The 23,069-nt window shown below is 42.0% G+C and overlaps 1 protein-coding gene across 4 annotated transcripts in view; it reads right to left on the bottom strand.

The window, feature by feature from the left end:
* Positions 1–15,477, bottom strand: part of ATXN1 (ataxin 1) — a 464,792-nt gene extending 449,315 nt beyond the window's left edge. For 2 of the 4 annotated variants that reach the window (XM_030929139.1, XM_030929138.1), the window contains exons 1-2: positions 15,289–15,477; positions 6,597–6,711 (exon numbers count right to left, since the gene is read on the bottom strand). The gene's annotated coding sequence lies outside the window, so the exon portion shown is untranslated. Of the gene's footprint in view, positions 1–6,596; positions 6,712–7,410; positions 7,460–15,288 lie in introns of all 4 variants that reach the window. The other 2 variants (XM_030929140.1, XM_010376383.2) reach the window with 2 other exon arrangements.
* Between the last annotated feature and the right edge of the window lie 7,592 nt (positions 15,478–23,069).

The following is a 23,069-nucleotide window of genomic DNA, read 5'->3' as shown; positions in this document are numbered from 1 at the left end:
ATGTTGTTTGGGACATGGTAGCGAGAACACTAAAAAGGAGCAGAGGAAGTATTCAGGTATGAAACTAATATAGATAGGGTGATAAATGATTTTAGGCACCACTTATGACTTACTCTATAAATAATGACATAATAATAGCTAAAATATAAATTCTAATTAAATACAAAATCTAACAAAGTCAAACAACAGCAAATGATGTTTGACAGATGCAAAGGTCTTGGGGGAGCCGGGAGCAAGAATTACAATAAAATCTATTCATGGAACTGTACGATGTCAGAGATAGAATATGCCCGAGAGATCATTTCTTTCACCCTCCTTGTGTTTTGGAGAAAGGAAAACTGAGACCCAGCAAGGTAGAGTGAGTAGCACAAGTCACCCTGTTGCAGGGCAGGCAACAGAAACTGAGCCTCCAAACTACCAGTCCAACAGCACACCATACTCACTCTGTAGGGTCCTGGAAGACTACTCCATTTTAAATCATATTTTCAAAAGAGCATTAAACATTCTATAAATATTAAATTCCTTTTTGATAATTTTCTAATGCACAGGGACACGTTTTAAAAAGAAGCCTGGTTTTGATTTCTTTTGGAAAACTGCATGCTGCTCAGTGTTTAATCTGGTATTGAGTGAAATATTAACAGGCCATATAATGGTTTCAGTGTTCCTTCAGTAAAGCTAAACAGAACTCGAAAAACATATCCCCCAGGCCTACAGTGGAGTTTCTGGAGCACACATTAAACTCCACGCTCTGCTCAACAAGCCCATCGCTGTTAAGTAACTCATCAGAAAATAAAGAGGGAATTACCAAAGGGGAATTGCCAAGCAATTAGTTCTCTGAAGCAGATGACATACAACTGTTACAGGGAGGAGCTTCCCGGTTAGTCATATGTCAGATTCAGAGCCTACTAATCTGTAAATAAAAATGCATCACATATGATTACAGCTGTGATGTAGGCTGAAGCTGCCAGGCTAGGGCACGAATAGTAAATCTTGCATCCTCTTCTCAATTTCCGTGGGTCTGTAAAAGCAAGAGATGTTGCCTTTGAAGACCAAAAAAAAAAAAACACAAAAGTCCTCAGCAATTTTTTACTCAGTGTAAGAAAGACAATCTGGCCTTCCCTAAGCCAGCTAAGAGAAAAGTGATCTTTCTTCTCTATCATCTTGACATGAATGAGCTCAGATTCATTCACTGTTCCAGTGAAGGAGAGAAAATGAGACGGGGTGAGGCAGCAGCAGAGGGGATGGGAGTTCTAAGCTTCCTTATGGCCACCCTGACTGAAGCGTGACCTCCTTTCGCTGAACGTTTTATTCTTAGAGCTTGCGTTCGGTGCCACACCACCACCTATCACACTGGAGAGATAAACAGTTCATATCTGCCAAGTCTTGCAAGCTGAGCAATGACCCAGTGAAGTTCTTTTAAGAGTCAAAAGTTCATCATCTCGTTGAGACTCTTGATGCTGAATAGCATTTGGAGCCAACTTAAGCCAATCCCCTGAAATGGATAAGCAAATTGCCACTGTCATCATTTTCTTCAATGAATAATTATTGAAAGTGCATAGGAATCTCAAGGAGATATAAGTAAGAGTGAAAGAAAGGAAGACGACACCACAAAGCCTGCATAGGACAGCCTGTATCACACAGCTCATATGTGACTGAACAGACAGGCAGGCATCAAAAGAGAAGGCTCCAAGGAAGGACCCTTCCTTGATCCTGACTTCCTAGACTGTGTTGTACCTGTGTCATGACTCTTTAAATATTACTCCAAGCCATGCCTTGCCTTATGCACTCGACTGTAAGCTTCTTAAGGACAGGGCTTAAGGAACAGGGTTGAGAGTGTAGACTGGAATCCAAGCATGATTCTATCACTTAACAGCTGGGCAACCTTGGGGAAATTATTCACCCTCTCTGTGCCACAGTTTCTTCACCTGCGCAGTGGAGAAAATAATGATGCCTACCTCGAAGGACTGTAATGAGGATTCAATAAGTTAATATGCAGAATAGTAAATGTGAACTATTGATCATCTCCATATTCCCTAGAAGGCCTTGTTGGCATAATGCCTCTCATACATTAGATGCTCATTAAACAACTGCAGACAGAACGATCTGCCCCTGGAGTTGTTTGCTCCAACCCTCTTGTTCCTGTCTTAACCTTCTTGTCTTTGGTGAAAGTTAAATAAGTCACTGCTTCTATTCTGAGCCCTTTTGGGCTATCTACAGGGAGCCCATCCTAACTAACTCAGGACCAAAACAAACAAACAAAAAAAACACTTAATCCTCAAATTTTCTCTCATTACATTAAAAGAGACTGCTCACTAAGAACATCGTAACATCATTTCCAGCCTTCTCTTTCACTTTACATCATGAAATCTTAGACTAACTTTCTCCCCAGAGCCAAGATTGACCACTTCTATATCTCTTTATTTTCTATAAAGTATAAATGGGAAGCAAAATTGTTCAAAGAGCTGTGTCTAGTAACTAGGTATATACAGTACACACACATGCACACAAACACACACATCTCACATTTTAAAGAGGCCACAGAAAGCCTCCAGGGAATCCTCTGAAGTTACCAAACACACCCACATTAACGTGGTTTATCAGAGTACAGTAAATGAATTGCCACAAATGAACAATTGCTACAGAGTCAAGTAGATGGCACATTGTGGTTTACGCACATCACATGAGATGAAGAAATCAGCAGTAGAAAAGATCAAAGAAATGCTGGAATTCTTGTTAATATGTACAGGGCTTCACTGAAAATCTTAATAAAACTGTTTAGAGGAAAACAGAAGGATCACTTGTTTAAAGAAATACCGCATACGCTGAATTTCAAACATGGCATTCATTTTTATACACACACACTTTAGATTTAGCTAAAATTAGCTCTAGTTCCTAATTTTGTAAAGGTCTTAAAGGAAGAAAGGTTTTGACACGATTTCATTGAGCTGTAGTTCAGCACTGAGTTTCCGAGGTGCCTGAGCTTCTGCAGAAGAGTCCTTATGGCCCACGTGTACATCACCCAATTCCTCCAGCCACCCAGTCTCCTTCACCCCAGATCAGGAAAAGAAGGCAGACGAAGGCCGTGCCACATCAATGTTCAAGCTACTCTCCGCTGCCTCTTACCTTCTCTCTACACATTCTACACCAGCTGACGTCATCCCTGAATTCAGTCATCCCCCTCCTGTGTGTCAAACTTTTTGCCAGGCCCAAGAATCCAAGGCCCAATTTCAAAGATCACTTTTATGTCAAGGACTCCTCCAAATTTATCTTCAGACTCGATGTCTCAGTGGTTTTATTCCCACAGTCTCTACTGTCTGCTCGAATCCAGAAACTCAGATGTCCACCAGCACCTAGGCTTCAGCCAGAATGTCCTGGTCAGTTACATACCGTGCACTGGCTTGTTATGTCCTAGACACACACATGGCCTTCCTCATGCTTCATCCATCTCTTCCCACAGAAATGCAATCTAGCCGGCAGAGCTCAACTCAAGTGATCCCTCCTCCTCAAAGTCTTTCCTGATCACTCCTACACAGCGTCACTCTTCTGAATTCCTTCACTGTTAGAACACCGTTAGAACCCCATTCTATTTGTATTCATTATTTCAGAGAGTTTCTTTTTTCCCCTGCCTGACCATAAAGAAAATAACTACCTTCCGGTAGCTCTTATTCACTTCCATTCCCACAGCACCATGCAGTAGTTTTAAAAAAATTCACAATGAATAAATGAATGAATCATTTCTTTACATAAATAGTGACTGTGAACAAGTTAGGTCATAACTTGCTATAGCTGTATCATATTTATAAAATAACTAGAATCAGAAAGAACTATAATGTAAGTTTAAGAAAAAAAACTGAATGAGTATACCAGAGTACAACGTGAATGATACTATTTTTCTGCCTACGTTGAGCCGTCAATCATGAGGACTGTAATGAGGCCATTATTGATGCAAAATGTTTAGATAATGCTTGTAAGCTTTCTTTAAATGCAACCCTAGAAAATGTCAGCTGCTTAAAATTCAAGGTGACTTTGCGCTACTTTGTCAGTATTTTAGTATTCTTAAGACACTTAAACTTCCTAATATACTATAAAAACCTAGGTCTCTTCTCAATAAGCTGCCCATATTGACCAAGAGATATGACTTTTTGCTGTCTGCTTTTTCACAATAAAATTCTTGAGATAGTTCTGTTATCACAAATGACTCCCTTTCAACACCACAGGTTAAAAAAAATGCACATGTACTCAACCCACCTGCAATTAAACTATTTCTCCAAAGATCTAAATGTGAGGATTTTCAGCCTAGCACATAACTGTTAAAATGAGTATCATCCCTAAGAGATAAAGTAGCAGTAAGACACTCTACCTTTTTCTTTTCTTTTTTTTTGAGATGGAGTCTCACTCTGTCGCCCAGGCTGGAGTGGCAGGGGCGCGACCTGGGCTCACTGCAACCTCTGCCTCCTGAATTCAAGCGATTCTCCTGCCTCAGCGTCCCAAGTAGCTGGGATTACAGGCACCTGCCACAATGTCCAGCTAATTTTTATATTTTTAGTAGAGACAGGGTTTCACCATGTTGGCCAGGCTGGTCTCGAACTCCTGACCTCAAGTGATTCACCCACCTCAGCCTCTCAAAGTGGCGTGAGCCACTGTGCCTGGCCCACTCTACCTTTTTCATTCAGCTGACACTTGTAGATCTTAAGAGGTAATTTGCATGGAACTTTAGGTTACAGTTCCACTTAAAGTAACACCTCTCTACTCCACAGCCAATAAAATATAAGGAATCCAGTTCCATATTTTACAAGAATATCATGTTTGTGATGACTCCTCCCTCCTCCACCTTGTCACCCACTGGGATTTTTTTGGCTATTTTTCCTGAGGCATAATACTTCAGTCACTCAGGTTTTTGTTTATTTTTACTCAGACCACAAACAACCCCATTTATGCATGCAATTCATCAGTTCATCTTACAACAATCTAAAAAAACCACACATGCATCCCATCAGTCAGACAGTTGTGATAAATTCAGAATTTAAAATTAACCAAAAACAAATAAAAGGCTCCTTGGCTTTGCGGAGCCGTAGATGTCTACATCCAAAGACCAAGGTCCAGGTATATTTACATATTCCTAGTCATGTATGATTCAGGAGCAACCATCATAAAACATGACCATAACAATCAACCTGTTGAGGGATAAGTTACTTGATAGCATCTGTTAAAAGATACAAATCACACACCAGGTACTATTCTACCCACAGTATATCTACTATTTTACTCCATCCTCACAGCAGCCCTATAAGAAAGTTCTAATATTACCTCCATCTTATACATGAATAAACCGAGGCACTGAAAGGACATAGGACTACTCAAGGTCACAGTGGCAGCTCCAGATCTTAAGTCCAGATGGGTTGATTATGGAGCTCCATGCTCTTACCTAAGACGCCAGAGAATTTATATGTAACTTAAAAATTAACTCTTAAGGTAAAGAGGCAGCTCTTTCTTCAAAGAAATGTGGTCAATCATTGTTTAAATGAACATTTTATAAAGCAAATATCCATCCACCTCTTGAAAAATGAGTTTTGAAAATTCAAATTTTCAAATGGGAGATTTGCTAAAAGTAGAATGAGCTTCTCACCAACTAAGTCTATGCCTTTACTTAGGAAGAGCTGCTGGAAGACCGGCTGACCCAGGGATTCCCAAACCTGTAGAGAATCAGTGCCTAGACAGATCAATGATTCCAACAGGGAACATTCTGATTCAACAAGGCTAGGGTGGAGCCCCAAATTCTATTTTTTTAAGCTCTCCAGGTGATTCTGTTGCCTAGCCAGGCTTGGGAACCTCTAATCTAGTCTGTCTTCACAGTTTCAAGCAGGTCCGTTTCCAAGGCAAATAGAAATTGATTCCCTGTTTTTTATTTCACAATCTCCCTTGGTTACATATACCCAAACCCTTGTGTTCCCAAGCCCTTACTGCCCCAAGTTCTAGCAAACCTCTTTTTCTCTCCTGACTTAATTCGAGGCAATATCCTCTGGCCCTTTCTTCAATACAGAACCATGAGTCATCACCCTTGCATACACCCTGTGTCTGCATGACTCTCCAGGCCAGAAAAATTTACTGTACATGGGAAAATCAGGAAGTTGTAAAAGCCAAACAGACACAAAGAAATTCAAGATTCAACAAATACTGGTTCCCCCTAAACAAACAGGTCTCTGTTTTGCTACACATATATTATACTAAAACAGTAATTTAAAATGTAAAAACTGTGACTTAAGATATCTGGTAGCATAGCATTCTTAATTGTACTAAGGAAAAGTGACAATTAAAATGATCAGGTTCAAGCCCCAATTGGCAATTATCAATCATCATAAAGTCAAATGAACTTCTTCATGAACCATATAGATTAAACCAAATAGATAGGTACTTTAATCCAACTTTTAAAAAACAATCTTGGCAATTTCTCAACTTCCCACACTATGCCCAAATAGAGTTTGCAAAGAAAACGATATTCAACAGCCAACAAAGTAAGGGAGCATGGCTAGGAGGCAATTTTCCAGGTCAGGAATTTATCCTCAGATGGAAAACAGAGAGCATCGCAAAACTCTCACCTGACATGTGATGCACTTCCCTGTAGTGGCAGTGGAGGAGGAGACTGTTGTACAAGGATGACAAATAAATCTGCAGCTTGAATGGACCACCCTGGTGACTTGATGCACGATGCTCCTGCAATGGTCCAGGGAGTGCAGGAGAGGAAATCCAAAATGAAAAACAGAATAAACTGCTTTAAAAAATAAGTCCACCGTAAGTGTCTATGCACCGAAATACAAATTTTAAGAACATCACATTTGGCATTCTGTTGTATGAGAATTACACAGAACCCAGCCAGCTCAAAAGGCAGGTCTGGTTTTGTTCAACAGGGCTCAGAGAGAGGCCAACATACAAAAAGGTCATCTCTTCCATCAAATTAAGAGGATGGTCTCCCCATTTGAGCCAGCCACTGTCATTCTTTTGTCCAGTGATTCTAGCCAATCATCTAATAAACACATGCTGGTAACTACAAGGAGTATCAGGTGAAAATGGGCATGGATTGAACAGTACTTGAGCCAAAGCCTAATTTTAATGTGGCATCTATTATCTACCAACATGCAACTTGAAAGACAATCATGAAAGTGCACAGCTATTAGCATACCAGTCCAATGGAATAGAAGAAAGGATAAAATGCAGAAAAAAGTGCAAAGTGTGCATATATATTCACTAAACTTTCCACTAAACTTTAAATTATTTAAATACTGAATGTATATCTCATTTTCATTTTGCCACAATTCCTTGCACATGGTTAAGTAAAAATTATCCATTGTATGATGAAAGAGTGAATGTGTGAATGGATGAATGAAAGAATGAATGAATGAATCTTCCATATACCTTTCCATCAGGGAGCTTGGTGCTTGTAGTACTTTTTGTGAAGTAAAACCTATGCATAGAAATGGAAGAAGATGAAGACTTGATCTGCTAACGTATTTTTTCACCCTATCCATTAAAATTATATTCTTAAATACTGGTGATTCCCAATTATCCACATTAAACAGAAAAAAAATTTTTTTTAAATCTGTAGCAGGGTCACTATAAAATAATCCCCAAACTAGTAAATGCTGGACTGATTTTCAGTCTTTGATTACTGGAGCTGATCTGCACATTTGCTTAGGCTGATTTTAAATTTAGTTTGGGTTTCCTAAGCTCACGCCAGGTAACAGTAGGAAGAAGGAGACCCAGGTTTATATTGGATGTCAGAAAGAAACTATTCTGGAGCTATGAATATGATCTCCAACGTGAATAATCCGTAAACAGGTAAGTGAGCCAATTATCCTTGGGTACATGGCAACACATCTCGGTAGTCATGATTATTTTCATCCATACACACTCACTATTTTTAAGAGCACAGCCCAGCTGGAAAGGAAAATAACTTCCACTTCTTTCCAGCACTTTTCAAAGTAATGAACAGTAGCCAAAATATTCTTACTTCTAACTAATCCATTCACCAAGCATTTATTTAAGCATCGATTGCCTGCCTGGGACTGATATGCAAAAGAAGTTAATTCTTGCAGTCCTTGGTTTCCCCACATGTGATCTGTGTGTACAGAGAAGGAAGGTAAGCTGTTATACACTATAATGTGTTTCAAATCTTTAGAAGGCACAGTCCCTCCACCAAGAAGCCTGTTGAGTTACAAATATAAATAATGGCCAAGTTAAGTAGAAGTTTACAAAATTCTATTTACTCTTAGTACTTCTTTAAGGGTGAGGGGGCAGGAAGGGAGGATCCTGATTTCATCTCAAATTAAACATCAAAATACTTGATTCTCAAACGAGGTGCAGGTACCATAAATTTGCAGACAGTGTTTTTTATGAGCTCACCAGTTGGGAGAGTGTTTGCCTGTATGACAATTTGTATGCACACAATTCTGTTTACATATCACCTGGCAGATAAGGTTTTATAGAGTCCAAATTACAACCTCCTCCTAGTTTGCTGAAGTGCAGAGGAGGGTCAAACATGATGTAAATGCCGTAAAAGATTAATTTACTCTTGCATGAGTATGCTTTCTTATTTCAAAAGTATTTGTGTTGCTGCACTAGTTAGGATAATAGAGTTTACATAACTCGTATTCCATCAGAGGGAAGAAGGCAAGAATACGAGCAAGGCAGCATGTATTTACTGCAAAAACTTACAAAATTAATATACAAGAAAATAACCTATAGAACATTTTATACAATGATATATGCCAAAAATAGAATACTCAATATTCTTAAAATCCAGCAGAGCAACATAATACAATACTATTAATAGTGGAAGATTAGGCCGGGCGCGGTGGCTCACGCCTGTAATCCCAGCACTTTGGGAGGCTGAGACGGGCGGATCACAAGGTCAGGAGATCGAGACCATGGTGAAACCCCGTCTCTACTAAAAATACAAAAAAGTAGCCGGGCGCGGTGGCGGGCGCCTGTAGTCCCAGCTACTCAGGAGGCTGAGGCAGGAGAATGGCGGGAACCCGGGAGGCGGAGCTTGCAGTGAGCTGAGATCCGGCCACTGCACTCCAGCCTGGGCGACAGAGCGAGACTCCGTCTCAAAAAAAAAAAAAATAGTGGAAGATTAACAAGAAAGACGACCTAAACAAAACTGATGTAATAGTCAGTAAATACCAGGAGATAATGTGGGAGAGGGGGCCAAAATTAAGGGCACAAGAAAATAAAGTTTGCCATACACAGTGACAGATAAATATATTTTCTTTGAACGTTAGAAGGATAGATGCTATAGGTTAGCAGCTACAATAACTGTCACGAAAAACTTCTGTTACCTAACTCATTCAAAACTTGTCGGCCGGGCGCGGTGGCTCAAGCCTGTCATCCCAGCACTTTGGGAGGCGGAGACGGGAGGATCACGAGGTCAGGAGATCGAGACCATCCTGGCTAATACGGTGAAATCCCGTCTCTACTAAAAAAATACAAAAAACTAGCCGGGTGAGGTGGCGGGCGCCTGTAGTCCCAGCTACTCAGGAGGCTGAGGCAGGAGAATGGCGGGAACCCGGGAGGCGGAGCTTGCAGTGAGCTGAGATCCGGCCACTGCACTCCAGCCTGGGTGACAGAGCGAGACTCCGTCTCAAATAAATAAATAAATAAATAAATAAATAAATAAATAAATAAATAACTTGTCATGTTAAAGGGCATCTAAATGGGGGGAAAAAAAAAAAGAGTTCCTCTTAGCCCAAATCAAAACACCACAATCGGGGAAACCTCTGCCTTATGAAATCTCGAATTCTGAGTACACTACCTTGAATTTTCTGAAAAGTAATTTTCAGGTAGGATACAATTTTTGCTTACATTGTGGCAATTATCATTACATTTTCATTACTCCACAAATGGGATCCATTAAAAGTTACAGAAAAATCAATGAAACATTTCTGCTAATGTGAAATATGTCAAACAAAGTATAATGCTTGTTGCTTTTTTGTCCATAATTGTTTCTTCTAAACGTGTTTTGGCACATTTGGGATGGTAGTAATGCATAATACAAATATTTATAATACGTTAGCCTGAAAGTTCAAATTATGAGCGTTATAAAATATATTACTACACTGATAAAGACAAATATCCATAAATATAACTATAAAAGAGAAAAATAAAAAACGTTTCCACAAGTAAAGATTTGTCTAAAACCATTCTTTTTATTACTTCTGTAATTTTAAGCATTTATTTATTCTGTAATTTTAAGCATTTATATATTTTTTAAAATCTCAGTCTAATTATAGCTCTTTCAGCCAACATTTAAAAAAAATCTGTAAAACTGACACTGTATATCACTTTTTAAAAATTTTTTGAATGAGTAAATTTATTTTATTAAACTAAATTACATGAAAATAAAATGTGAACATAACTGATGACTAAAAATTCCTATCTTAGAAAAAGAAGTGCTACATGTAAGGTCCTAAAACAGAAAGTCTTATTTCTATTACCATTTCTACAATTTTTTGCTGTCGGTGATTTTAACAAAATAAGGAGGAGGGCATGCTTCTGATAACCTTGGAAGTATGACCGGAACTAAATCTGTTATTTGAACCAATTAAGCGTCACAGATCTAAATCTCTCACAGAAACTAATCATTCAAACTATTGAATTGCTCTGAAAATACAGAGCAAGGAAACTCAAATAATCTGTCTCTCCCTCAAAAATAATAGCCTGTCTTACTGCACTATGTCACTTTACCGATGCAAGTATTTAAGCTCTTCAGATGCTAATCTATGTATTATTTTAGATAATCACAGTTTAAAGAATTAACATTCACTCCCACATTTACCTACTTACGTGAGTTTCAGAATTTTAGTAAAATATATTGCTTAACTTTAAATAGGAAACAAAATGAATGTTATAGTGTTAGTCATCAGAAACTGTCACTCAAGGTATGTGCAAAAAAGTAAAATCCACTTGACATTTCAGAATGAAAAACAATAAAGGCACAACATTATTCAAAAGAAATGTGAGTCCTTGGACTCTATAATGACAACAAAAACAGGAGTCATAGTAATGTTTACTAATATTTCAATAATCTCAGCACTGGCCTTTCCCAGGACTCCTAGGCAACTGACTTAGGTATGTTGAAACTTACAGGCATTTGACATGTAATCTTATGGCTAAAGAGTTTTTGTTTAATCTTCCTCTAAGTGTAAAAGAATGCAGAAGTCCTGAAGTCTAGTTGCAACATTTTTGACAAAGTATCACTTCTGTTTACCAAACCCTCTTAAAACATAATCCACAAGGAAAAATATTGCCTTTGGCGGTTCCCACCAAGTACATTTTTTATACTTATTTTCACATGAATTTATTTGTGCACTGAAAAATATATGTTCACACTTTACTGCAAGTAAAGCATTTTTCGATCTGTTGCAAAATAGAATTCAAGACCTCCAAGGCATTGTGTAATATTGACATCCTTGCTTCCCATCTATTTACCACCTTATAAAAGCAGCTAGAAGAAATAATAGCTCATTTTAACTACAGCAATGCTTCATCTGACCAGGCCACAATGAATTTACCAACCACACAAACTCACAAAACGGTAAAAACTCATAAACCCCCTGTGAATAGAGTTGAGTAGCTCTCTCAGTCCTAGCCCTGGGGGAAAAAAAATTTGCCAGTTTAGCTATGTTGGCCATAAAACTGTAAACTGACTGGCAGTCACAACTAAATCAAGACATATTCTCAATTATCTTTTCTTTCGAATACCAGGGTTATTAAAATACTCCCCCACGCCACTTAGTTGGATTCCCTGAGCAGCACAGAGCTTCAGCAACTAAAGCAACTTTTCCTTTTTTCCTTTTTACCATATTATTATTTCTCTTTGCTTAGGCAGCTTCATCAGTGGTGCCCTAATGCAAAGGCTAGAATACTGCTAACTGCTCACTAAATTACATCCTAAAATAAAGTATATGTTTATTGTGCAAAAGCACCATGCATTATCAGTCCTCTAGCTATAGGCCTCTATCGTTTCTCGCTTAGCTAAGGAAAAAAAAATCCTTTTAACTTACTATCAAAGATCATTCAAATCACAGCCAATAGATCCAAATTAAGAATGAATACATTCAGAATGTCTGCCTGTCAGTACCAGTTTTTGTTATGATGGCTGTCAAGTTTTAAAATGTGACAATGGGAATATATTTTCCGAATAAGTTATTCCCCTGAGTAAACCCTTTAGAAATCCAGCCATCGCTATGGGCAATGTAGGTTCCAAAGGATGAACGCTCTTCACACTTGAAAGGGTTAAGTGCCTGCAAGGCCAAAGGCACCAGACTGCAAAAGAAATGTTGCTTTAGTAAGCTCTGAAAGGTTTCTAACAAGTACCAAATACTTGTTGATCTGTTCACAATAAACACCAGCAGGATTGTCAGGCTCCTTTCACTGTCTGGGGAGATGCATTTACATACTGCACCTAGGAAGAACAGCTTGTTGGTCTCCTTTACAAAAGTTGAGTAACTAGAAGCCTCATTCAGTGTCTCCCATCCAAATGACTGAAAGAAGATGCAATTGAAATAGTGGAGTCTCTCGTCTGGCTTGGGCAGCATAAATGCTGTGCATAAAACACTTGGAGTAGTTCAGGCACAAGACAAACCCACCTGAATGGACGAGGAACACTGTCTGTTGCCATGGCAGCCTGATCTAATTACATGAGCGATCAGGGCTGGAGTAAGTGCACCGAAAACCTACACCACTGACAGGCAGCCAGGAGGTTCAGGGGAGCCCTTCAACCTCTGCTTTATGTAGAAGATGGCATTCAAGTCCATTTATTTGCGGAGCTGCTAAAATATTGACTGATGCATGCACAGTGAGAGGGCAATCAGAGGAGATTAAATGGCACAGCGCTAGCCGTTATGGTGCAATCCCTTTCCAAGAGTTCCTGTGCAGGATTTTCTCCTCTCTGGTGGTTTCCTCAGGCATAAGCTTCATTCCAAAAAAAGCTCGAGTATCAAACTACCTTTACCCACCAAATAAACCGAAGGGTGGGCTTAACGGGGGCTTCTAGGAACTGCAGCCTCCTAAAAAACCCAAACAGAAATGTCTTAGCTAACACTGTTGAAAAAGTAACTAGCTATGCCTAAAAATAACCAAGTAACTACCCACTGCTGTGTGCAATATATAACGATGATGTTTAAATATTAAAAACAGCCTGCATTATAAAACACAAATGTCATTGAGATGTGACTACTAGATTGCCAAAGGAGAACTTATTTGCATACACACATTCCCGTGCATGCACGACAGGATGTGCAGGGAGAAAGCCACTGTAAGGCATTAGTTTTTATTCTGTGGGTGTAATAGGGTCTTCTAATTTAGCTAATTGTATCCTGTGGATCTCACAGGGAAGCTAAGAATCTCTTCGGGGACAGAACCAGTTTGGAGGAGTCCCTACTGCACAGCATACGGTAAACAAAATAAAAATAGCTTGCCTTTCTTGTTAGCCACATCGCGCATTATATAACCAGCTTCTTCCGACTGGCTTTTTTTTTTTTTTTTTTTCTGCCCTTACTACTCTTCAGCAATTTCTCAATCTTCTCAAATATTTATATTACCCTTTTATCTGTAGGATTATATACCAAGAAAGCAAAACAAAACAGAGCAGCCACGGGCTCGAACCTAACCCCCGACGTCCTTAGAAACTGATTTTTTTTTGTTTTGTTTTGTTTTCTGGCAGAGTCTCGATCACCACCCTACTTCCACCCCCCACTAAGGTTCTTGCTCAATCTCCCTAGAAAACCTGAATTGTTTCATCCCTTCCAGTCAGCCCCCTACGTGGTCTGAAATAAAATGAAAGCACAAGCCACGGAGTTTAAGAAGGCAGCCTGAAGGCGGGGGGCTGAAGAGGGGTCGGGGCGCTGCAGAGTCAGCCAAGTAGCCAAGGAAGGGCCACCTCCGCGTCTCGACTGCCCTCGCCCCCCGCCCGGCGCGCGCGCACATACACACACAAATACACACACACTCACTCACACACACTCACTCACACTCACGCCGCGCTCCGACACCGCCTCACCTCTCGCTCCGCCCGTCCGGCCCCCTTCCCTGCCCCCTGCGGGACCGGCCTGCGCGCAGCACTGGAACCACGTAGGAGGCGGCGGCGGCGGCCCCGGGAGTGGCAGAGTCTCCGGCCCGGCCCAGAGTGAACGAGCAGTGGGGCTCCAGGGCGCATCCCAATCCCCGCAGCGCCTCCTCCGCCGCCGCCGCCTCCTCCTCCTTCCCCTCCTCCTGGCTTCATTCACCCTCCCAGCAGCCGCGCAGCCGTTCACTCCCGGCTCAGGGCAGCCCCTGCCGCGGCTCCTCGGCTCCTGCCGCGGGTGCTGGCGGGGGCGCCGGCCCGGACTGGGGCGCTCGCGGGCTCCCGGCTCCGGGCGGCGGCTGCCGCTGCACATGATCAGGAAGCGGCCGCACCAACAGGGCGGCGGTGGCGGCGGCGGCCAGGGCCGCCGCCACTCCAGCCGTTCTCCAGGCACCCGCATACCCGCTACCCCCGCGCGGTCCCCGAGGCCACCCCTTTGCGCCCCCCGCCTGGCACCCGGCCGCGCGCAAAGTCCCGGCCAGGCTGCAGGAGCAGTCCCTTCCCCGCCCGCAGCCGCACACCCGGCGACGCCGGCCCTCCGAGAGGAGACCCCCGCCCCGGGGCGCCGAGGCCGGGCGACCACCCGCGGGGAAGTCCAGCCCTCCCCGAGACCCCCTCTCTCTCACCGCCCTCTCCGGGGAGGAGGAATGGGAAGAGGGCGGCCGGGAAAGGGACCACCCCCCCCACCCCGGCCGCCGCCACCTCCCCCCTGCGCCACCCGGAGGGAGGAGGACATAGCTCTCCGCACTCGCGACCGGACCAGCAACCGGGGGGAGCGGGGCCCAGCCGCCGCTCTCCCCGCCCGCGCCCCCCGCCCGGGCGCGCCCCCTAGCCTGGCGGGCGCCCACCCAGCCCCTGACAGCCCCCTCGCCGGCCGCCCCTGCGCCCAGAGTGGGGGTGTCGGCCCGGGAGCCTGGAGCCGGGGACGGTTGTATGTACACACACACACACACACACGCACACACACACACACAACACGACGCGTCGATTTCCTTCGCTCCTCTTCCAGCTGTTTTCCGTGCAGCCGATTGGGGTTTTGGGTTTGTTTGCTGGTTGTTGCTTTTGCCCCTCTCGGGAGATCGGGTGAGGAGGGATTTTAATCTAAATAAGGGGAGAAGGGGATGGGGGAGGGGGGAAGAATCAGAGGAGGAAAAAAAATAGCCACTTACTGTAAAGTGTAAATGGATCTGGGGTTGCGTGGGGAAGGGGGGGCAGAGGGAGAGAAACAATGTCTTGCGGCTGCTGTTGCTCTGGCTGCTGCTCCACGGGGCTTGTTTTGGATCCCCCTGCAGTGAAACAGGTCCTGTACGGCTCCGCCACTGTAGTAGAAATGATGTCTGCGGTATACTCTGCTCTCTCCTCCTCCTCCTCCTCCTCCTCCCCCTCCTCCCGCTCCCCTCCCCTCCCTCCTCCCTCCGCCCGCCCGCCCTCCCTCCCTCGCGCTCTCTCGCGCTCGCTCGCTCGCTCGCTCCAGTATGTAAATGTGTAATAGAAGCCAAATATGGAGCAGTTGGCTGCCGCCGCCGCAGCTCAAGGATCCGACTTCATGGGGGTGGGGGGCACCCTCTGGCGGGCGGCCCGGCGAGCCGCACAGAGCACGGCGAGCGCACCGCGCGGCGGCCGGCCCGCGCCCTTAACCCTTCGCTGCGCGCCGCCCGGGGAGGCGGACACCTTTCCCAAAGAGTGGCTCGGGATGGGGTGCGGGGGAGGGGAGACGCGGACCGGAGGGCAAGGTTCCTTCCAGGTTTGGGATGGGGGCGGGGAGCTGGGCGATGAGGTAATTTGAGCGGTGACGGGTCGGTCCTCGCGCGCCTCCCTGGGTCCCTGCACCTAGTTGGAGGGGACTGAGCGACAACGGGGCGCTACTCAGGCAACCTGGCGGACTCCCTCAGGGGGTGTCAGGCTTCAGCTGGGAGCCGATGAAACACCCCAGGGGGGAGGGGAGGTCAGTCAATTCTAATCTCTACGTGCCCTTGGTGCCCGGCGCTCGGAACAGCGTCTAAAAGGGCTCACTCTGATTATCAGCGGCACGTTAACCCGCAAACCGGCGTCGCTTCGGCGTTCCGGAACCCAGGCCCGGGGGCCGCGGGGATTGCCTCTGCATGCAACTCCGGAAAGTTTCAAGGGGCCCCTTGACTGCACAGGCACCCTCACCTTTCCTGCCTGCGAACGCTGGCGACCGCCGGACCCTGCCCTCTCTCTCCGCAGGTCCGGAAATCGGCTTTGATATGGAACTACTCCGCTCTAGCCTGGAAAGGAGACCCGCGCACTCCTCTCGCAGCTAATTTGGGATCATTAATTTAATCGGAAATGAGGTAACCAGTGTAGGAGACAGAGAAAGCAACCGGAGCATCAAATGGCAGTTCTCGACAATCGACGAGGAACTTAAATCTGGACTCAGGGTTTTAGTGCGGTCGCCGACTCCCACCACCCGGTCCCTCCGCCTGTCCCGCCGCCAGGTGTGACCTCCACGCGAAGGAATCTTCTGCGGATGGGTGCACCTTGCCAACAGGTGTGGCACCTGGAGGATTAAGAGGCGCCTCCAGACTAAGGGCGCTCAATGTGGCGTTCTTGTTGCAGATGATTCTGGAAGGCCAGTAGGTGTCGGGAGACATTTGACCTTCTTCAGGTGCTTAGAACTAAGTGGCTGGAAACATGATCCCTTCGCGTAAGTTTTTTTCTGAAAGACACCGCTCTTGACTGTAAACTGTATTTGAGAGACCTTTTGGCTGAGTTTACTTAGGACCTAACGGTTAGTCACCAACTGAGGCAGGGCACAGGATGACCAAAAAAAAAGTGTCAGTTTTTACACAACTCTGGCCTGCAAGAGTCTACGTGCTTCATAAATAAAAATAAACATCCGAGCGAGGAAGGTGCAGAGCCCCGGAAATATTTTTTCTCACGTTTTTGAAATACCGTGCACATATACGTGGCTATTTAAATGTAACTACTACTGTTCACTCTTACTCATTTCTACAACTTTTTTTTTCCATTTAAAAATCGATTATTGTTACGGTTTAAACCTCGGGTTGGTCTAAAGTGACATTGTTGGTCTCATTACAGCCTCTAGTGGACAGTTAACATCGGTTTCCTGAAAAGGCTCTGACTGATTTTGTTTTCGTTGACAAGCTTGGCCAAGGTCTTGAAGGTTAGTACGTAAGAGCATAATCGGGTAAAATGTTCCCCTACCCCTAACCTCACCCCCGCCCCCAACACCCTACTTGGCAAAGACGACTTCAGAAAGGAGCAGTGGCTTGTTGGCTTTGTATAGAAAAGACGTATGCTTTGTGCTGCAGGTATTATTATTACTGGACTGTGAATAAACAGAAAGCTTCTGCTATTCATTTCAGTTTCAGACAGCTTTCATAAAAACTAAATTCATCTCAAATATTTTTATAACAGAAAATATTGGTTGCCATGTTTTTGGCTTAACTGCGATGTTTTTATTCCAACTCATAATCTGCAAACTGTCCAATCCACCTCCACTCTATTTTTAGACATCTTACATTTAGATAATTTTCAGTTAAAAAAAGCTAATATTGCAATTATTACGTTGGCACAAGCAGTTAATTTATGTGATTTTAGCAACCTTAAAACACATAATTCAGATTAGAGTTAGTCAATTAATTTAAATGTTCTCTCAAGAAAGCTAAATATGTATATTACCCAAATGGTAAAAACAACTAATAAGAAATGTGTCATTTACTTTCTTAGCCATTAAGATTAAAGCCATAAACTGCCACCAAAATCTGTAACTATTTCTTCCTGCAAGATCCAACATAAACACCATACTCATGAAACACTCTCATTACCTTTAGTACTGAAATATTTTGTGAAAGATGGCAAAATATTAAATGTACAATCGCAAATAACAGGCACTGATTCTTTAGAAACAAGACTTTCTCGTGCAAATAAAAACTCAATGAAAAAGGGCAGAGCTTCCAAGAAGCTAGTAGGCAAATATATAGTACTACAGTCCTACTCATAAGGCTGATGTTATATTTGTAAAAGCATAAGTCAACCTTTGAAATTACAGGAAATCGATAAATAAGGCCTGATGAGCTTGACTCGTATCCTGTGTCATAGATTGCTTAAATACCATGAAAACTAATTGCAATCACATATCTATTTTACTGTTTTGGTGGTATCTATCCTTGAAGGTTTTAAATGGGCCAGCAAGTATATATTATATAATGACATATTACACCCTTACTTCTTAAAGTGTAGTCTTCAAAGTAGCCACAGCAGCACTTGGGAGCTTTTTAGACATTCAGAGTCAAGGGTTCTACCCCAGACATACCAAATCAGAATCTGCCTTTGAACCAGGCCCCAGGGGATTTCTAAACACATTACCATGTGAAGAACACTGGTCTATACCACAGGGATCAACCTAAATAAATGCGGGCACAGGTGCAGAAGTTAATTCCTCTATTTCTTTCTTTTTTGCTCCTTTTTAGTAAATACAGCCCTTTATTAATTTGTGCTTTTCAATGAAAAATTGTTACGTTATATGCTTTGGATAAATACTACTGCATTTTAAGTGCACACATCTGCATCATTATTGCCAAAAGAGAATGCTCTGCTGAGGAATGTACTGGGGTCTTGAACATGAACATTTTCTTCATGGCAGCAGAGGGAGCACAAGAGTTCTTAATAAAACCAATGCACAGGTCCCTCCAAATCATGTCAGATTTTAAATTGTAGTATATGTTTTTATTGGAAGTAGCCCATCACGTAGTTCAAAATGAAGCAGATCAACGGAGCAAACACAAATAGGCTTACCAGGTCATAACAACTATGTAATTGAACAGACTGAAAGTTGAATAAAACAAAGGTAAAGTTGTTTAGAGTTTTAGGCTTGAAATCTTAAAAGAAAGTGAACCTCAGAAGTGAAAAAGATGCTTTAGCTTTGCTCAAAAACAAAGATAACACAACACAGAATCAGGCAACCCTAAGAGTAGCTCCTGTTTATCTAAAAACAGAGTCAGTTCACTGGACCCTGCATCAGGTAAGTTAATTTCATTTGGTGTCATACATGTTGGTTAATGTCCATGCGTCTTTCACTGTATTTACATTCAGAATAATTTTAGGGGTTTGTCCTTAATACTTGCAGTGGTGAGTATTTAGGTTTCAGTTATACCTATGTAGTATTTCATACTTTTCACTATTCCATATTGCATCCTCAAAAACTCCATTGAAGCAGATAAGATACTTGGTAAAAGTCAAGTATCAAAAAAGTTATGGAACCAGATCGTGCTTTCATAACACTGAGTCATTTAATTGTTTCAGTAATGCTTTGAGGTGTTCATTAGTGAGGGAAATTATACAAACTAAAGATCCAGAGCATTTTTTATAGTTTTAAAGGTTTTTCAAAGTTATTCTTAGTTAATATGTTTATATATTTATTATTTATTTACAAGCAGTCATTTATTCTGCATCTACAATAACTAAGACCTGAGAATATAAAATTGAGTAAGACATCTTAGTGTGCAAGGAGATCAGAGCAGAACAGATCTTACCTTTGGAAAACTGTTCCTTTTTACCATGATGAAACACAAAGATTCATAGTTGATCGATCCAGCACCTGCCAGAATCATAGCAATCAGACTTCCAAATATGAGAGTCAAACACTAGAATCATTACAAATTTGAGAGGCAGGGGGTGACAATTGTACAACTCTTGAGCAAAAGTTGGCTTATAAGCTAATATTAATATTTCAAATTTGTATGACAAACAAATGTGAAGATATAACGTGTATTTTATTTGAATGTCTTCCCTATCACAAAATCACATGAGTGAGTTGAGTTGGTAAACATTTATTTATTTTTATCTTTTCTAAAATGCTAAAAAGAATTTTTCTCCCACACTAAAGAGGGTTTGCCAAGTTTCTGCCTGGAGCAATTTGTTATGGCTGTGTAATAAATCCCAGAAAGTCTGAATTTTTAATGGAAACACTGACAGAATAAAGAGGGTGTAATCCTACATATGTCATTTAAAAATCTGAGCAAACCATAGTGTGCTTGCAAAACAAATATACTTTCCTTAGATTGCACTGACAAATAAGGCTAGGGAGACCAGAAAAGTAACACAAACTCAAAACAAAAGTGAAAAACACTCACACAATAGACTCTGAGGTCAGCTCACCACACCCAGACCAAAGTCACTGGGCTCTGTGCGTGGCACCAAGACTCTTAAAAGACGTACTTCTGAATCATCTTTCTTGACCCTACACCAAACTATAACAAGACAGGCTTCCTAGGAATGAAAATGACATTACCATTAGTCAAGAGTGAAATTAAAGTCATTTTACTCAAACATCTGCCAACAGTCTCTGATTTCATAGTACCCACCTCTGAAATAAGACTCTGTCTACAATTAAAAACAAAGAAAAAAAGGTACTTTAGGTCTTCACTATCCACTATGTCTGTTGAGCACTGGAAATGTGTGATTAGTACAAATTAACACGTGCTGTGTGAAATATTCCTCAGATTTTAAAAACTTGGTTTAAAAAAGTACATATTTTACATACAATATATATTATTCATTATTCTTACATTATTAATTTTATGTATTATATACACACACATGCGATATCTCTGTATTTGTATTGGTTAAATGTTGAAAATATTGGGGTTTTAATAGTGTATATTGGGTTAAATAAAACATATTATTAAACTTCATTTTACCTGTTTCTTTTTACCTTTTTTTTTTGCGACAGGGTCTAGGTCTGTCACCCAGGCTGCCTTGCAGTGCAGTAGTGCAGTCTCTGCCCACTGCAACCTCCACCTCCTGGGCTCAAGTGATCCTCCCACCTCAGCCCCCTGAGTAGCTAGGACCACAGGCATGCGCCACTACACCCAGCTAATTTTTGTATCTTTTGCAGAGGCGGAGTTTCACCATGTTACCCAGGCTGCTATTGAACTCCTGGGCCTTGGCCTCCCTGATTATAGGTGTGAACCACCTCACCTAGCCTCTTTTTACTTTTCTTAATGTGGCTACTCTAAAGTTTAATATCACATGTGTGGAAGGGTTATATATTTCATTTCTAATGAACAACACTGATACAGATATTGGGGCTGAGGAGGCACAGGAATTGGTTCTAAGAACCCAGTTTGAGACCTTAGACTCCCAGCATGGCTCCCTGCAGTGGTGTGGTAAATAGCGTATTTTTCTCCCTTCTTCATGCTCCCCCCTTGCGCTGTGTAACATAGACCTTATCGTACTCTTTTATAATGATCACTGAGAGTAGACTGTCAGTGAATGCATGATCTCACTGGTAGATCTATTACAGGCCTGTGAAACCAAATTTTGTTAGGCTTATCTGTGACTCAGTCTTCTCAGGGGAGGTCTGGTACCTTGTCATCTTGGGAGGCTGATGGAAAACCTATGCTCTGTTTTTGAAAGCGCGAGCACAAGCATCCTAGAGTTACAGTTGGTTTTGCTGCTTGCGGCTAAATGGTTTGGGGCCGATACTTTCTAGTGACAGATGGCTTTGGACATTGGTAATGAAAATTATGTAATTTGCTGCTTAAATAAAAAACATCAAGGCCACCAAAAGGAAATCTGTTTAAAAAAAAAAAAAAACTTTCTAATATATTTAGTACCATAGGATGCTCTGAAAAGAAATAAGATTATTTTTAACTATCATTATTTATTCTGCAAGCAAGGCCTAGATACATTTTCATCAATGCAGCTCTGACCAAGATTGAATGTAAGACAAGTATCATAATTTATAGTCTTAGTCATCTAAAGAACACAGCTCTTCTTCCATGGAAAGAAAGCAGACAACATTTTAAGGCTTAGAATGAATGAGTTGAACTTTGTTTGGTATTGGCCAGGAGCATTTGGAAATCTATTAAAAGCATTTCATTAACAACTTGGCATGTTGTTTCCTCAAAAGAAATACATTTTCCAAATTAAAATCAAAGCCAGAAGCCACCATTGTTTGAACTGAAGGTAGTGGCAGCTGATGGGTTGAACATGTTAAGCTGAGGGTGCCTTCGAAATAAGATCATGGGCAACAACAGGCTGCAAAAATAAACATCAAATTTTTATGGAAGGAGTGAAGCAATGTTCTTTGTTTTTCTAACTTCGTGACATTAAAATATGTGGCCATAAGCTCTCTTAGTTACTTTATTTTTCTTGAGTCAATATTGGCCAGGAGAAGCTGATCTGAATGAGGGTCAGAGTTTAAGAAAATTATTTTATGAGGAATTTACCAAGTTTACCCCCAAAGAGGGAGAGTGAGAGAAAGATGCATTGGCAAACTTTGCTTTTTGACATAAATAACTAGAGTTCACCAAGGAAACGGCCTGTGTCAGGATTTCAGTGAGGGCTGTCAGGCAGTTTGATATTTGCAGAACCCCTCTCTGTCAGGCCTTTCCAAAGTTTAACTGCTGGGAGACCTGGGAAGCTCTCAAGACTGGTGACTGAAGATACTGATTTGCTTTGTGTCTGAGACACAGGCATAAAACGATGGCTATTGCCACAGATGCTTTCTGACAGAGCAGAATAATAGCACTCAGACTTAAACTGTACATTACAAACAATCCCTTTTTGAGTACAAAACGAATGCACAGAATGGAAGACCCTGTCAGCTAGAATACAAGTAAATCAAGTAGAAGAAGACAAATTATTCACTCATACCACTACAGTCAAATTTTTATTCTGCTAACTGCACTGTCATGAGAGAGCTTTTCTTCTTTGTCAGATGTTAACATTTATGCCTAGTGTTCCATTATCGGAACGCTAAGCATGTGGGAGTTATTTATATCCTACTGCTCAAGGTCATCACCAAGGTCTGATTGCAAAAATTCAAAAAATTGCAACCATAAACAGGTTAAGAAAATTGATACATCATAGTTATTACAAATATGTGAGGCACTGGATGCGTTTCCTCTGAAAGCCAATCAAATTACAGGATATGTTTCCTAACTCCCCACACCTATTC

This window comes from Rhinopithecus roxellana, chromosome 4, assembly GCF_007565055.1.
Source record: "Rhinopithecus roxellana isolate Shanxi Qingling chromosome 4, ASM756505v1, whole genome shotgun sequence".
Taxonomy (NCBI): Eukaryota; Metazoa; Chordata; class Mammalia; order Primates; family Cercopithecidae; genus Rhinopithecus; species Rhinopithecus roxellana.
The sequence above is the reverse complement of the archived record's forward strand: the minus strand, read 5'-3'. Positions and strand labels throughout refer to the sequence as shown.